At 40.9% G+C, this 15,332-nt stretch overlaps 2 long non-coding RNA genes across 2 annotated transcripts; both read right to left on the bottom strand.

The window, feature by feature from the left end:
- Nucleotides 1-1,457: 1,457 nt before the first annotated feature.
- LOC115546074 (uncharacterized) lies at nt 1,458-5,508 on the bottom strand. The gene is made up of 4 exons (XR_003977183.1): nt 5,377-5,508; nt 3,653-3,870; nt 3,390-3,478; nt 1,458-2,372 (listed from the first exon to the last, which is right to left on the bottom strand). It is a non-coding gene; the product is annotated as an uncharacterized LOC115546074 (long non-coding RNA).
- Nucleotides 5,509-9,508: 4,000 nt separating this feature from the next.
- Nucleotides 9,509-11,513, bottom strand: LOC115546078 (uncharacterized). The gene is made up of 2 exons (XR_003977188.1): nt 10,840-11,513; nt 9,509-9,892 (listed from the first exon to the last, which is right to left on the bottom strand). It is a non-coding gene; the product is annotated as an uncharacterized LOC115546078 (long non-coding RNA).
- Nucleotides 11,514-15,332: the final 3,819 nt, after the last annotated feature.

Here is a 15,332-nt window from a genome sequence, read left to right as displayed (position 1 = left end):
GGCTCAGGGGCAGAGAGACAAGCTCAGAGGCTAACACAGTTGTGCTCAAAATATTCTGTTAATTATTGTTATAGTTTGAGTGATAGTGATAGATGGAGTGGGTTGAAGTAATAGTAATATGCAGTGATAAGGGGGGATGTTATTGGTGTTTACCCTTGGATCTGAATTTAGTTCATCTTTATAAAACGGCAAGATGTTTCTCAATCACATTGCACTTCCAAATAAGATGTTTGACTTGTCTTACTTTTTCCCACTTGTGGTTGGAAAAACATTGAAGAATGGTGGTGTCAAATATATGCATTTATTTGTTCTTGCTTTATTCAGTATGATTTGTGTTGCAGCTCTTGACCAAAAGACAGATACCAAGAACATAAAGACGATTTAACATTAGGTAAGTTGTAAGTATTACAATTTTCTGTATACGTGTTTGTCCTGACCTTTCCTCTAGTGTTATCATTGAGCAAGATAAGCGAGCCACTGACACCATCTATAAAGTTGATATATGAGTTGCATTTTGTGGGAGTTTTCACATTTTCTGCTGTGACAACTTTCTATAAACCACAAAGGGGATTATCCGTTGACATGGGAAGACAAAAAAAAAGATGAGCACACAACATATTTCCCCACACTGTCCACCCTGTGTGTCCTCTCAGTGGCTTTTCGCTCCCGCTGGATTTCCTCTTGACTGTGTGATTAATACTCTTGCCTGATCAGATACTGCCAGGGGCACCCCTCCAGACCCAGGGGCACCCCTCCAGACCCAGAGGCTCCCAACAGAATAGAAGGTTGTGTGTGTGTGTGTGGCGCTCTCTCTCTCTCTCTCTCTCTCTCTCTCTCTCTCTCTCTCTCTCTCTCTCTCTCTCTCTCTCTCTCTCTCTCTCTCTCTCTCTCTCTCTCTCTCTCTCTCTCTCTATATATATATATAAATAGAGAGAGAGAGAGTATGTACACACACAATGTATGCAGAGGCCAGAATTACAGCAGGGATTAAGTGCCTGCCTAGGAAATATCCTATAGTAATGAGCTACTGAGCTATTTTTAGCCAGTGTTGCCATGTGCAAGGAATGCTCTTGGAGAGAGTCTCGCTGTATGCAGAGGAAGCAAGACATTTTCTATGAGCATGAAACAATGTCATCCTAATCCCATGCACGAGTGGAGAAAGAGATCAGGTTGTTCCGGCAGAATGCAGGACGCTCTTAACACATGCACAAACACACGCACACGCATTACACAAGCACACGCACACACACAAACTTTGCCTGAATGGATTGGCTAGCTAGAGGATGTAATGTTGATGCAGTAACTATAAGACATTGCCTATCACTGACTAAAATCAAAAGGGAAATGATTTTTGTATTGCACATTATTCAACACATTACTCTCTAATGTAGATCTTGAATGTCTCTTGTAAGTATCTGTGTTCCTTGTATGTTTGTTAAAAAAAAACCTACAAGAGATAAAACAAGTTGTACTTTATTAATCCAAGGCAGGAAACAACGATGCAATCAGTTCTATTTAGTTCACGTCTCATTTCAAATCTGTTGTCCCAGACAGGAAATGAGGGTGTAAGAATACCAAACGAAATCCACAATGTACACAATAACAGCAGAAATATAAAGAACACAAGAGTATTAAAAAAAGAAGAATAGATATAGTAAAATAATATTCATATTGTTGATGCTGAACTGTATCGATGTCTACATGTAGCATAGAACACTGGCCAGTCTTGCAATACACTGTAATGCCAAGTGCAAGCCGCAGAGCTCCACAGTACTAAGATAATACTATACTCTTTCAATCACAGATGAATAATGATGGTCCCAAAGCCTGCTTCTTTCCACTTTTGTGGAGTCAAGTCTTCTCCCAATTGGATTCAGCACAGGAACATAATGAAGGAAGGAACCCAATATATATGAAGACAAAATTCTGAATTATCTCTAGTAAGGAATGGCTAAAGTTTTCTGCCATTCCTTACAAAATTATAACATTTTCCTTGTTGCTGTCATAAGATAACAGACATGTACAAGCAGGGATGTGCTTAACAAGGTTAAAAAGATACAAAGAAAATGTGTATTTTTCTTCTGTATCTTTGTATCTATCTATCTTTATATTGTATGCAACATAAAAATAATAATGAATTGCATTTATAGAAATCAGTTGGGGGATTTATCTATATGAAACAGGAAATTACTTATCCCAGGTTTTTCCTTCGATTCGTCCATCAAGAAAATGTTTTCCTTTTCATCACAGCAGAGGAACTTCACCACGTTGTCTTTTTGATGCTCCAGACGCCTCCACTTAGACCCGTCATAATCTTCCCACCTAAAGCGGTATTCTTCACCCAAGATATTTTCTTCAGCATATGGAACCAGCTACGGACACAAAAGACTGGTTAAACTCCAAAGGTAACTGTAAATAATGACCACATAAGTGTTATTGTTGAAATGGAAGCTTGAAAGCTAACCAGTTAACTATATAATTCAATTAACATCACACATTATTAATTTGTCTCAACATGTCTGACTTTCTTGGGCATCTCCCTAACTTGTGTTTAATATGAAATGATTCAACATCCATGTAATTAATGCTGATATGGGAAAGCCAACCTGCTGAAAATGATTTGCATTTGTGGTTAATTGTATGATTAATAAAAATGGACGTTACAATAAATAACGTGAAACAGCTAGGACTTTTTAATATGAGGTGATCCAGTCTTGGGATCTAGCCCACACTTGTCCAAAACGAAAACACCCAACTGGCCACACTCACACTGGCAGATTTGAGCACGGTTAGGTGTGAAAACGGATGGCCTAGTGTGAGTGCACCTCAGAGTGTGAAAGTAGTACATTTCCTGTAGAGGTACAGACACATACTGAAACCGGTTGCCCAAAGGTATGATGCACAAAGAGTACAGCATAGCAAAACTATAAGGAGATTATGAAAGTTGCTTTTAAAATACAGGCTCCCAAGTCACCACTGTTACCAATCCGTTGTATCAAGAGTTTTTGTTGAAAAATCAGATTACACCACTCTTGTAGTTGCTAGAAATTGAGAGGGCCAATGGCTAACCTGTCACTGTTACATACATTGAGTAGAATATAATTTTTTCAGATTTCTTTGGGGTTGAAGCTGAAGTGCCAACACTCACAACGGTAGTTCAAGATGTGTGTGCAGCTTCTCAGGCCCTGGTTCTGATTGGTACCAATACACTTGATACATATCAAACTTATAGCACCAGTCCAGAAATGAAGCCTTCCTGTACCGACAGTGATATATTGTTTCATCTTCTTATGCCAAATGTACTTATTTTAGGTCGCTTTGGATGAAAGCGTTTACTAAATGCCCTAAACTTAAATGTAAAATGAATTCAAATATAGCTTTATATTTACCTCCAGGTCCTTTCCGACTTTGAGAGAGAAGCGTTTTCCTTCACAATCGAATAAGAAAGCAACATGCATGTCCCACTCATAGAACGTCGCTGTGTATGAAATCAGAAAGCAAACATTATGATCATGCAGGAGGCAATGGTAATTTAACTCACATACTGTATGTAAGTGGGACCCGAATGACACCAATCTAAAATAGTTCCATTTTCAAAAAGAAAATCCAAATCCCATCACTGCTGCAATCTGAATTATAGAGACTCATTTACCTTTATACTGGGCGTGTAATTGGACTGATTTGGCTTTCAATGATTCTCCATGAAGCCAATGTTTGAAGACAATCACTTGCCTCCCATCAATTTGGTTCAGGTAGCCCTTCTTCTTTTGAGGTTCACTCATGACGATAGTGGCAGCAGAAAAAAAACTCTGTTTTGGACACCAGGTTGAATTAGGAAGATGATGAAGCTTTTTTGTATTAAAGTTATATCTGAAAAGGAGGAAAAAATCCGATATTAGGCTCTGGCAGGGAGAAAACATTGATGGGGCACTCTCAAGTGTCAGACATAGTCCTTTTAATTGACAATGTGGAAGTTTCTAAAATTCTCTGAAATGATATAGTAAAAACTCTTGGTTTTGGGTAAGTGAGTTTTGTCCATTTAGAAGACGCGTATACAAAGCGACTTGACACCAGTAGAAAATGTGTAATCGTTGGTCTAAAAGTTTACTTATAGATTCAACAAAAACTAAAATTGATTTTCCTTCCGTTCGGCCAGAGAGGGGTGTCTCTTACAGCCACTTTTTGCAGAGTTCATGAATTTTAGTGCAATGGCATGCGCATGCCCTGTATGTAGCCTAACTGATTTCACCTAAACCAGCAATTCTTCATCAATCCCAACTAATTATTTGGGTAGTAGAAATTTTATTTAATTCATAAATCAGAGCAAAGTCTATCTGTGATGTTTCCAGTTTGTTTACATCAGCCTAATAACTATGTGCATGTCATAGAATGATTCAGAATAGCTGGAATGGATGATTGCATATTAATCTGACAAAAGTGTGTGAAAGTACTAAAGAAAAACACGCGTGTGTGTGCAACACCCACATTACATTTCATCCTCACCTGTTAATCTATTAAATTAATTATTATTGTTGCATTATTATATTATTATTGTTAATCGATGACGCCTACGACACTTGAAGCCCTGCCTTTCTCTGTGCGATCCGTGTGTTTCTTTTGGCTTTGGCTCCAGTGAGGAGACGTTGCACACTGATTTAAAATTATATTAAAAAAAAACTAAAACAACTATTTTGTATGATTTAATCCCTTAACCCCTGAAATACTGGCCTGAATTCGCCAGCGGAGAGTCTTTGCCTTATGCATACATGTATGGAGTTTATTACGGTGGAAAAGTGACACATCATGAATACGCGCGCATTTGACCTGCAGGTTAACCCTTCCCTTCAGACTACACCACGCTGTCGGGGTTTGTGTATTATTACACTGTGCATTATTTACCTAGGCCTTAACATATGCTGCATGTGGAGTATAAAGATGACAAAAGCCCCAAATTCTTGATATAAATTTCCCAAATCCATATAAGGAAGGTATTGGATTTACGGCTGCATGTTTATAAATCAAATCAACCTTTAGCCCAGCGAAGACTATTTTAGTGGATCTTTTTTTTCTTTTTACATATAGCCTTTAAGTGAGGAATATAATGACATTGACGATAACTATATAATAACTCTCCATACACTATGACACTATGATATTACAATTAGGCTACGTTTTACATGAGTCAATCGTCTAATCCATAAGGAAACTTATATTCGACATCGATGATTATTTAAAAATGTGTTATTTGAATAGGTCCTTGGCTATAAAAAACACATCCCCAAACACCGCTGTAACAATGTTGGAACCTATGTTTGGAAGTCGACTCCATCCTCGGCAGTGACTATCGTATAGTAAACATTGAAGCGTACTACTTACAGCAGGTCTTTGCTCTCTCCAGCAGGTTAACGTGGTGTGAAGAACTATGCGCGAAGGAGTGTCGAGGTTTTAAACGGGCAGTCTGAACGTTCGGCTTCACTCGCCCTCGTTCGTGCTTTATGGGATGCGACGCCACGTGTCCCGCAGCCAATGAGTGAATCGGTGCTATTCCGCAGGTTAAAGCAGTCACTCATTGTCAAACATTGTATTACCCGTAATATTTTTTTGTTTAAGTTATTTGGTCAAATATAGTATGATCAGTGAATCAGCCTATAGCATCCAGTCTTTTGTACAGCAGTGTGTCATCATTTGGCCATAACGACCGTTCTCTTCCTCATTATCCTTCTGCCAGCCAGTATTTAGCAATTGAGATGAACAACATTAAAACATCTGTGTGCACTACTGTAATAATTAACTGAAATAAAAATGTGTTTGTATAATATAATATGGGTGGAGTTTTGTTATTGAACACTAAAACTGAAGTTAAAACTTTGACCCCATGTTGTTATATGAAGCCCAACTCAAAGTCCATCAGTTTCAGTGAGGAGTGAGGAGACGTGTGGGTTCACCAAAATAGACTTATTCTAAATTTAAATATAGATATTTGTGCATTAATTGTTGCTAAACCTGGCATTGCACCCATATCGAATAACCAACATTTGTCACGTCTGACGTTCTTTCTGGCAATAAGTAATTACTATAGAAAGAAAGGTGAGGATAGGGAAAAATACAAGAAGTACTTAAAGGGCCAGTGAAGCCAAAACCATGTATATATATTATTTTTTATTTTTTTGCTTTAAACACGGTCATATAATTGTGTACACATATGCCATGTTATAACTGTTACAGAAATAAGACCGCAGAGAAAACAAGAGCGAAATTTTTACCATTCTCCTAAAAACACTACTTCAACCAGGTGCGCAGGAAGGTATTTTGAGTGGGGGTGCTGCGGTAGGCCCTACTGTCTATAATATAAGATACAGTATTTACATGGGGGGAAAATATGCTTATATATACACAATATATAGGCTACGTGTTGCATATGGAAAATAAAAACTTGGACATAAACTTGAACACTCTCGGTCTCTCGCTCACTAGCGCTCGCTCACACACAAAAAAATAGAATTGGCCTATATATCGGTTGCAAACTAACACTTTTTTTTCCACGACATCCGATCGCCGAATATGTCATTAACACAGAGTATTAAATAAGTCTACGTTAAGTATTCTGACTTGTACTTGACTATAATAAATCACCAGGTATACGCAATGTCGGAGTTAATTTGAATGCTTTATTCCTCATGCCGTGCATGGTAGCTACAATCTTCAGGTTTCCGGTTCAATTGCATTTCATAATACAAGTCCTGCTTTTGGCAGTGCTAAACATTATTTTTTTAATTTCAGTTCCAAGCAGCTTAAATCCAGACAAATTGCCCCCAATTAATATTCCCTGACAGGGGAATATAAATTGGGGCAAATTGGGGCAGATTCCGAGCGTCCCACGTCAGTTCCTAGCAAGGCTGCTAGGAACTGACGTGGGACGCTCGGAATCGGGTGGAAATAGGCGATTGCATGTATTTGTGACTGTGTGCGCGTGCGCGTGCGTGCGTGTGTGTGTGTATTCGGGACACCGGGAGAGAACCGCTTCTAAAACATTCCCCCAAAACCCACACACGATTTCCAACACGCAATCTAATCAGTTCTCTCCCCAAATTCCCCCCCACACACAGTCAATGAAAACACGTTCAAACGATGGTCTAACGTCCCTCCTTCTGGTAGCCATGAGACCATCCCGTCACTGCAACTTCAGTCCGTGGGCACCGGCGTCCCGGATACATAGACTCACAAAAAGAGTCACAAATACATGAAATCATTTCCACCCGATTCCGAGCGTCCCACGTCGGTTCCAAGCAGCTTAAATCCAGACCAATTGCCCCAATCAGAGACGGTCCTGGCTGGATTTACGCCCTGGGCGAACCATCCCTTGCAACGCCCACCCCCCCCCCCCCTTTTTGTATTTAAGATATATCATCTTAAATACAAAAAGGTAACAAGAACAGAGAAAAAACAAGATAAATAAATACAGTATATAAACACCAATGTAAATTGCACAAGGATTCCACAGGATCTAATAACCATGCTTGAAAAATCCCTGAAGAAAGATAAAAAAAACAACAACAAATAAAACTACTGTGTGGAGCATTAAAAAAAGATTCGTGCAGTAAACTATATTGTATTTTACATACGAGTTTTGTTTTGCATCATCCTAATACCATCTCTGAATAGTTCCAGTTATGATAACACACCAGTTTTGTTCATAGAGAAACAGCAGATAATTAACATAATCTGAATTCAGTGCTCAGACTGTAGCAAATTTTTCACCCTGGGTTTTTCACCCTGTTTACAACTGGCATTAACATTACCAACAGGTGTGAAGTGCAATCTAATACTTGACTGTGATGATACATCGATTTACAACAAGTTGAATGACACCTCTGTCGTGGTCTGAGGGGGTCTGTATCTCTTTCTCTGGCACTAAGCAACTTTGAGGAGCATGGTAGGAACCCGGCTCTCACTTAAAGGGATAGTTCACCCATTTAGAACCGGAGTTCTATCATTATAAAATCGCTATTGTAATGTAAATTAATATATAAAAAAATATCAGTCTAAACCAGTCTCCCCTTGGCCCATTTTTTCTCATCAAATTTTCTCCCGAAATGACGTCAAATGACGCGTTTGACGTCATTTCGGGAGAAACCTCTCTTCCCGCTAGATGGGCCGAGGACTACAACACACTTTTGGTGGCAAATTTGCCGGAAATTTTTCCACCAATAAGGAATGAGAGGGGGCGGGAGCTTGCACGCTTGCACGCTCAGCTCGCGGGAGGGAGCGTGTGACGGGAGACCGACACAAACCTCTGACCATGGCAGAAGCAACAGCTGAGTTTGAAAATATATTGCTGCATTGTAATATTCAGGGCTATTTGTATGAGCCAGAATACAGCGAGGAAGAACTGAGACGAATAGAGGAGGAGGCTGCTGCGGCTGCAGCTGAACAAGCCTTGCCTGTTGCCGAGGAGCCGGATCGCGCCGGAGTGAACTGGTGGTGTACCTGTTTGCTCTGTTCACCTATGGAGACTCACAAAGAGTCCCTGTGCTGCAGCGAATTTCAGCGATGCCAGTTTCTTCGCGATGAAATGGCTGAATCTGGCGAGGAAGGGGCCGTGTGTGTAACATCTCACCCAGGCTTTACGCCTCTTCTGAACCGTTGGGTATTGGACACTTATTTCCGTACCCAGAAAGTCAACTGGAAACGCCAGCCAAAGCCCGCCGGGAGAAACGGACGTCTGAGCACAGAGTAAGTGTTTGTTTACTAACACATTGGCTACAATAGTTTTGAGTCACGGGGAACGTGACAATGTAGTTATCCGAAAGTAGCCGACCTTATTGGCAGAGCATAGGCTACGTTACGTTAGCTTCAAGTCTGTGTAATGCTGTAGGCTACTCAAGGCATAATTTATCTTGCTTTGCTAATTTTGTTCTTTCTTTCTTTGACAGTATAGGCTAACATCTTAACGGCATTTCCTGGAGTGGATACTGCAAGGTGAGAGACTTGGGAGAGGCAATCGCCTTGTTTTGCCAGCGTGTGTTGTCCAGGCCATCAGGGCTAATTACCCAACACAAGATGGGCAGTACCGTGGCTACCAGGAGACGGTAGATGCCCAAGATGAGCTGTGATATTTAGCAAACTCACCATACGTTTTGTTTTTGTATATAGTTTATATTTTATGAATTAAAACTTCAAATTCATGTTGGTTGTTGTGATTTGTTTACTATACCAAATGATGTTACACTAAAGTAGGCCTGCTGTATAAGATGAACACTTATTTCAACTGGGGAGAAAAGGTTTACATATAGCCTACTTGATATGCTGAAATACTGTAATTAGCAAATGTTTGATGTACAGTAATATACAAATGATACCTAAAATAATTATAAATCTATTCTTGCTACATTCATACATGATGGCTGTATGTTGAACCTACTTTGCAACAAAAAATGTAATGACAGAAATTTAAATTATTGCAGTGAAGTTTGTTATGGTGATCATGGGTTTATACAGGAGTCCAAGGTAAGGTAGTAAAAACAATAAGATTTTATTCACAAAGGAAAATGATACAATATTTACAAAGATAAGATTGAAAACAAATGTTTTATAAAAGATACGTTTAAATAGATAAAATAGGTCAGATGTCCCTCTCAGAAGCGCCTTTTTAATTCAGCCACTGCCGCCTCCTTTGGTGGTTTTGGCACTGGTGCAATGTTAGGTGGCAGCGCAGGCTGGGGCAGGGCAAGTGAGGATGTTGAAACCTTATATAGAATCGTTGGGTTTCGTCTTCTGGTTATGACACTTGTGACAAGTGTGTCAATGAACTGGGTGGTGTGTGGAATAAAAATCTGCTTCACGACCCACTGCTTGGATCTCCTGCAAAACACTTGGTTGAAGCGTGGTTGTCCTGCAAAATAAATTACAAATAATTATAGACAAGACTATAAAGGCAACATTTGAGATGCTGTACTTTTTTCAAATGAAATACCCGAATTATTCAGCCAAGAATAAAACTGCTCAATATGCATTTGCTTCCTAGTATAATGTTAGATTATATCACTCACTGAAAAGGCTTTTTTCCTGCTTTACTTTGTTTTTGAACTATTTTAGCAATTTGCCCCGATAGTTGCTATTCGTTTGGGTCACGTGACGTCACTGTAGCTTTGCGCCACCATCTTGACGACCGATCTGACCCACTGACCCATTGATTTCAGTGGTAACTCATGCCGGCAATTTGTTGTGCAGTGGGCACAACAATACATACTACATACCTAGCGCAAGGCAACGGGCAATGCTCGTTCAAAACTCATCCCCGGCGTCCATAGCGAAATCGACAGTATGCTAAGCTAAGCTAAGCACACAGAGACCCGGGTAGCAGCCGAGGGAGCGTATCTATGATCCCGGGTCCTATGTTCCCCGGGTCCTATGTTCCCCTCTTTGTATGAGACTGGGGAACAAAGGACCGCTTTTCCCAAAAAGGGTCCTATGTTCCCCGATATGTTAGTTTTTCTACCATTACTGCCAAATTTCGGCCGAGAAAACTACCATTGCATGTGTTTACCTTTGTGGAAGAGGGAGACGTCGGAGAACCTGACGCAGTCTTTTCATACGCCGGTAAACAAACCCCGAGAAGCCCAATCCCTACGAGAGCTCCCCGCGCTACGGCCAACCGGATGCGCAGAGCCTTTGGCCGTGATATTATTATACAAATTATATTATATACTAAGAGCTCCGGGAGTCGCAAACGGCACGGGGAACATAGGACCCTTTTCACTGCTAGTGAGCTCTAGCAGTAAACTGAAGTGCTCACTAGTAGCAGCACGGAAATATAGTAGAATATTACGACAGTCTTACCTGTAGGCGACTGCGTTTCGCTGCGGGAGGTGCATTAGAAGCCCCGGCCTGTTCGTCATCTGGGCACGGGCCCACAGCGAAGACGCACGGAACAGCAGTTGGTTTGAGTGCGGACCTTATCTTGCCGAAAAGTCTTCCATCAAAATCCTCCAGTTTGAAATGGAGACTGCATATCGTTTTTCCTTTTATAATTTCCTTCCCGGTGTCTTCTCCAACTCTGGGGTTGTTTATCGCCCGCAGCCATAGTTTGCAACGCTGAGCGTCTTTCACTGGCAAACCGTGAAAACTTACACTCTGTCCCAACCTCGACTTTTCGGTGCAACCGGGTACCAAACAACCACTGGGCATGATTGCTTTTGGAAAAACGAGTCAAAACTAGTCAACGACGGTTCGTGAATAACTTTGTGAATAAAGTTTGTTTGCTCGCATGGGTCCTTCCCCCTTTTAAACGGAAACAGGTGGGCGGGGCAGCGAGCGCAATGCACTGTGGTAGTTGGAGGTTTTCTCACTTTGAGCCAGAGAGACCATGAAAACACTCTTTCTGCCTTTTTTCAGGCTAGGATGAACCAATTTCAATTTATTTTTCACATTTATAATACATTGAATTATTTAATTCATAAAACCTTCATATTCCCACCGGTGAACTATCCCTTTAAGTTTCTTTGTGTTGCAAACACAAACTAGACTAGGTTGCCTATGGGTAAAATACGTTGCATGACATGATGCCTCAATTCTAATAGTTAGCAAAACTAAAAACCAAATTCAGCGACACAGTTGTCTTCTGTGGCTAATAGCAACATATTAGCAAGAGGCTAATAAATAGCCTATAGCCTGTCCCTCACGTCACACTAGAAATCTGCATACCTTTATCTTTTGCCCGTTTCTCCTCTTCTTCTTTTCTTCTTTTTCTGAACTGGGCACCTGATGGCTTCTTTGGTCTTTTACCTTTATCCATGATGAAGATGAAGACTCGACATCATTAACTTTTGCATGACCTTTTGCCAACACCGTCCGTTCGCCCGTCAATCAACCGGAGTCACGTGACATCACGTAAATAAATTCACGGAGATTGACACAGATTATTATTATTTTTTTACATTTTTCACATAACCCAATTAATTACATGTAGGTATATGGGTCTACGTTAATTTTAGGAATGAAATACAATTTATTTGGCAGCAGTTTGTGTTGTGTGGTGGCCTAGGATCAGTCTATCCCCCGCCCCCCTCCCCCTTGCCGACCTCTGCAGTCGCAAATTGATCCCCCGCCGCCCCCCTCCCTCTTGCCTCTTCTGACACACACACATAACCTGTATGACTCTGACTCTCAGCAGCATGTGAAGTTATTTAACCCGATTATTGTTATTTATAACAGAGATTATTTAATCAAACCCGATCTAAGCTCTATCACCCAAACACGGCGGTGTTTGGGTTTCCTACCTCGGACTCCAGCGCAGCCACGGCCGACAACTATCTTTATTCTGGGTGGAAATAGTAACATAGTTACGCCATTAAATGCGTTTATGGAAACATTTTTAGCGAGAAACGTGCATTTTACTTTCATAATGTTCGCTCGGTGAATGTGAAGGATGTTTGGTTTGATAGTTATGACGAAGAGTGAACGCTCCGTTCACTTGCATGGACAGAGTCTCTGGATGCTAAGCAACCTCAACGTCTTGGCGGACAATTTCTCTCCTGATCAACACTACGAATGCTGGAAACACACCAAACACACCATGTGAAGTTATTTAACCCGATTATTGTTATTTATATCAGAGATTATTTAATCAAACCCGATCTAAGCTCTATCACCCAAACACGGCGGCGTTTGGGTTTCCTACCTCGGACTCCAGCGCAGCCACGGCCGACAACTATCTTTATTCTGGGTGGAAATAGTAACATAGTTACGCCATTAAATGCGTTTATGGAAACATTTTTAGCGAGAAACGTGCATTTTACTTTCATAATGTTCGCTCGGTGAATGTGAAGGATGTTTAGTTTGATAGTTATGACGAAGAGGGAACGCTCCGTTCACTTGCATGGACAGAGTCTCTGGATGCTAAGCAACCTCAACGTCTTTGCGGACAATTTCTCTCCTGATCAACACTACGAATGCTGGAAACACACCAAACACACCATGTGAAGTTATTTAACCCGATTATTGTTATTTATATCAGAGATTATTTAATCAAACCCGATCTAAGCTCTATCACCCAAACACGGCGGCGTTTGGGTTTCCTACCTCGGACTCCAGCGCAGCCACGGCCGACAACTATCTTTATTCTGGGTGGAAATAGTAACATAGTTACGCCATTAAATGCGTTTATGGAAACATTTTTAGCGAGAAATGTGCATTTTACTTCCATAATGTTCGCTCGGTGAATGTGAAGGATGTTTGGTTTGATAGTTATGACGAAGAGGGAACGCTCCGTTCACTTGCATGGACATGGACTCATCTAGCTGCGTTGGCGCGTTGACGCGTTGGAAGCGTTGAACCACCACACAATGATCAAGCGTCAGGTTAGGCGCGTTACTCGCGTTATCCAACGCGAGTTCCCCATTACTAAATTAATGAACGTTAATGAATGGTTATCATGGCAACGCACGTTTCATTCTAGAATTCCACGGTCAGTTTCATGAACGCGACCCGCACCAGGTCATGTGCGGTGATCGCGATGGCCCATTATCTACCGCAGTGTGCTCTAAATATCGCGATATTTCATTTTTGCGATTATTGCGACAGCCCTACTGTGAGTTAGAGATTTAGAGTGAGAGAGATAGTAAAAGGTGGGGAGGGGGAGGGGGAGAGAGAGTTAGAGGGAGAGAGAAGGGAGTGTGAAGGGCATGCAATAGCACACTCAGCCCTGGGCCAGTGAAAGAAGGGATTATTCAGCATGGGCCCGGTGTGCTGGTGCTGGCTGGCTTTAGAGATACACACCATGCCAGGCCCAGGGGCAGAGAGACAAGCTCAGAGGCTAACACAGTTGTGCTCAAAATATTCTGTTAATTATTGTTATAGTTCGAGTGATAGTGATAGATGGAGTGGGTTGAAGTAATAGTAATATGCAGTGATAAGGGGGGATGTTATAGGTGTTTACCCTTGGATCTGAATTTAGTTCATCTTTATAAAACGGCAAGATGTCTCTCAATCACATTGCACTTCCAAATAAGATGTTTGACTTGTCTTACTTTTTCCCACTTGTGGTTGGAAAAACATTGAAGAATGGTGGTGTCAAATATATGCATTTATTTGTTCTTGCTTTATTCAGTATGATTTGTGTTGCAGCTCTTGACCAAAAGACAGATACCAAGAACATAAAGACGTTTTAACATTAGGTAAGTTGTAAGTATTACAATTTTCTGTGTACGTGTTTGTCCTGACCTTTCCTCTAGTGTTATCATTGAGCAAGATAAGCGAGCCACTGACACCATCTATAAAGTTGATATGAGTCGCATTTTGGGGGAGTTTTCACATTTTCTGCTGTGCCAACTTTCTATAAACCACAAAGGGGATTATCCGTTGACATGGAAAGACAAAAAAAAAGATGAGCCAGGGCTCTACGCTAACTTTTTTTTTCAGGAGCACTCGTGCCCCTAAGTTAAAAAATTTAGGAGCACAGGAAAAAAAATGGGGGCACAATAGGTTTTTGTTTAGAACATTTATTAGCGTGCAGAAATTGCACACACCAACAGAACCCACTTACTAAAGCAAAATTAAGACAAATAAATAGACAAGATTACATTCAGGCTACACAAAACAGCACCAATTTCGGCTTCCACCGTACCAGGGTTATTGGGCTGGGTGTGATTTATATAGAACTGCGAGAATGCCTAGTGGACTCGATGTGTTTCACCACAGCATCGCGTTTCAGATTAGGGTTCCCCGTTATAAACAGAGAGGAGCCTGCCATTGCCGATGGGGCTTCCTTACAAAATGTACAGAACATTTTCATGTTCTTAGCATCATAAACTAGCCACCCGAAATCCTTCAACCAGTCGGGGGTTGAATTTGTAGACTTTATCGTCTACCATAACAGCATTAACTTTCTCCACGCAGTCTATTCATAATATTGTAATGACCACGGAAGAGGCAGTGAATGAAGTATTGATTAGACAGCGATTTAGATACCTAATAAACCGTTGGAACACACAAGACTGGTAACCATAGCAACGTAGGTAAACAAACCCTGCTAAACCCTCCCGTCGCTACGGCTATCCGGAGGAGCACAGAGCTTTTGGCCGTGATATTGTATATACAATACAATAATATTACATTATATACTATTCTATATAGAGCTCGGGGAGTCGCAAACGGCAGCAATCACTTTCTCCTCCATGCTGCGGTTCACCCCGGACTGCACTGACTAAAATCAAAAGGGAAATGATTTTTGTATTGCACATTATTCAACACATTACTCTCTAATGTAGATCTTGAATGTCTCTTGTAAGTATCTGTGTTCCTTGTGTGTTTGTTAAAAAAAAACCTACAAGAGA

This window comes from Gadus morhua, chromosome 6, assembly GCF_902167405.1.
Source record: "Gadus morhua chromosome 6, gadMor3.0, whole genome shotgun sequence".
Taxonomy (NCBI): Eukaryota; Metazoa; Chordata; class Actinopteri; order Gadiformes; family Gadidae; genus Gadus; species Gadus morhua.
Note: the sequence above shows the minus strand (reverse complement) of the source record. Positions and strands in the feature narration are given on the sequence as shown.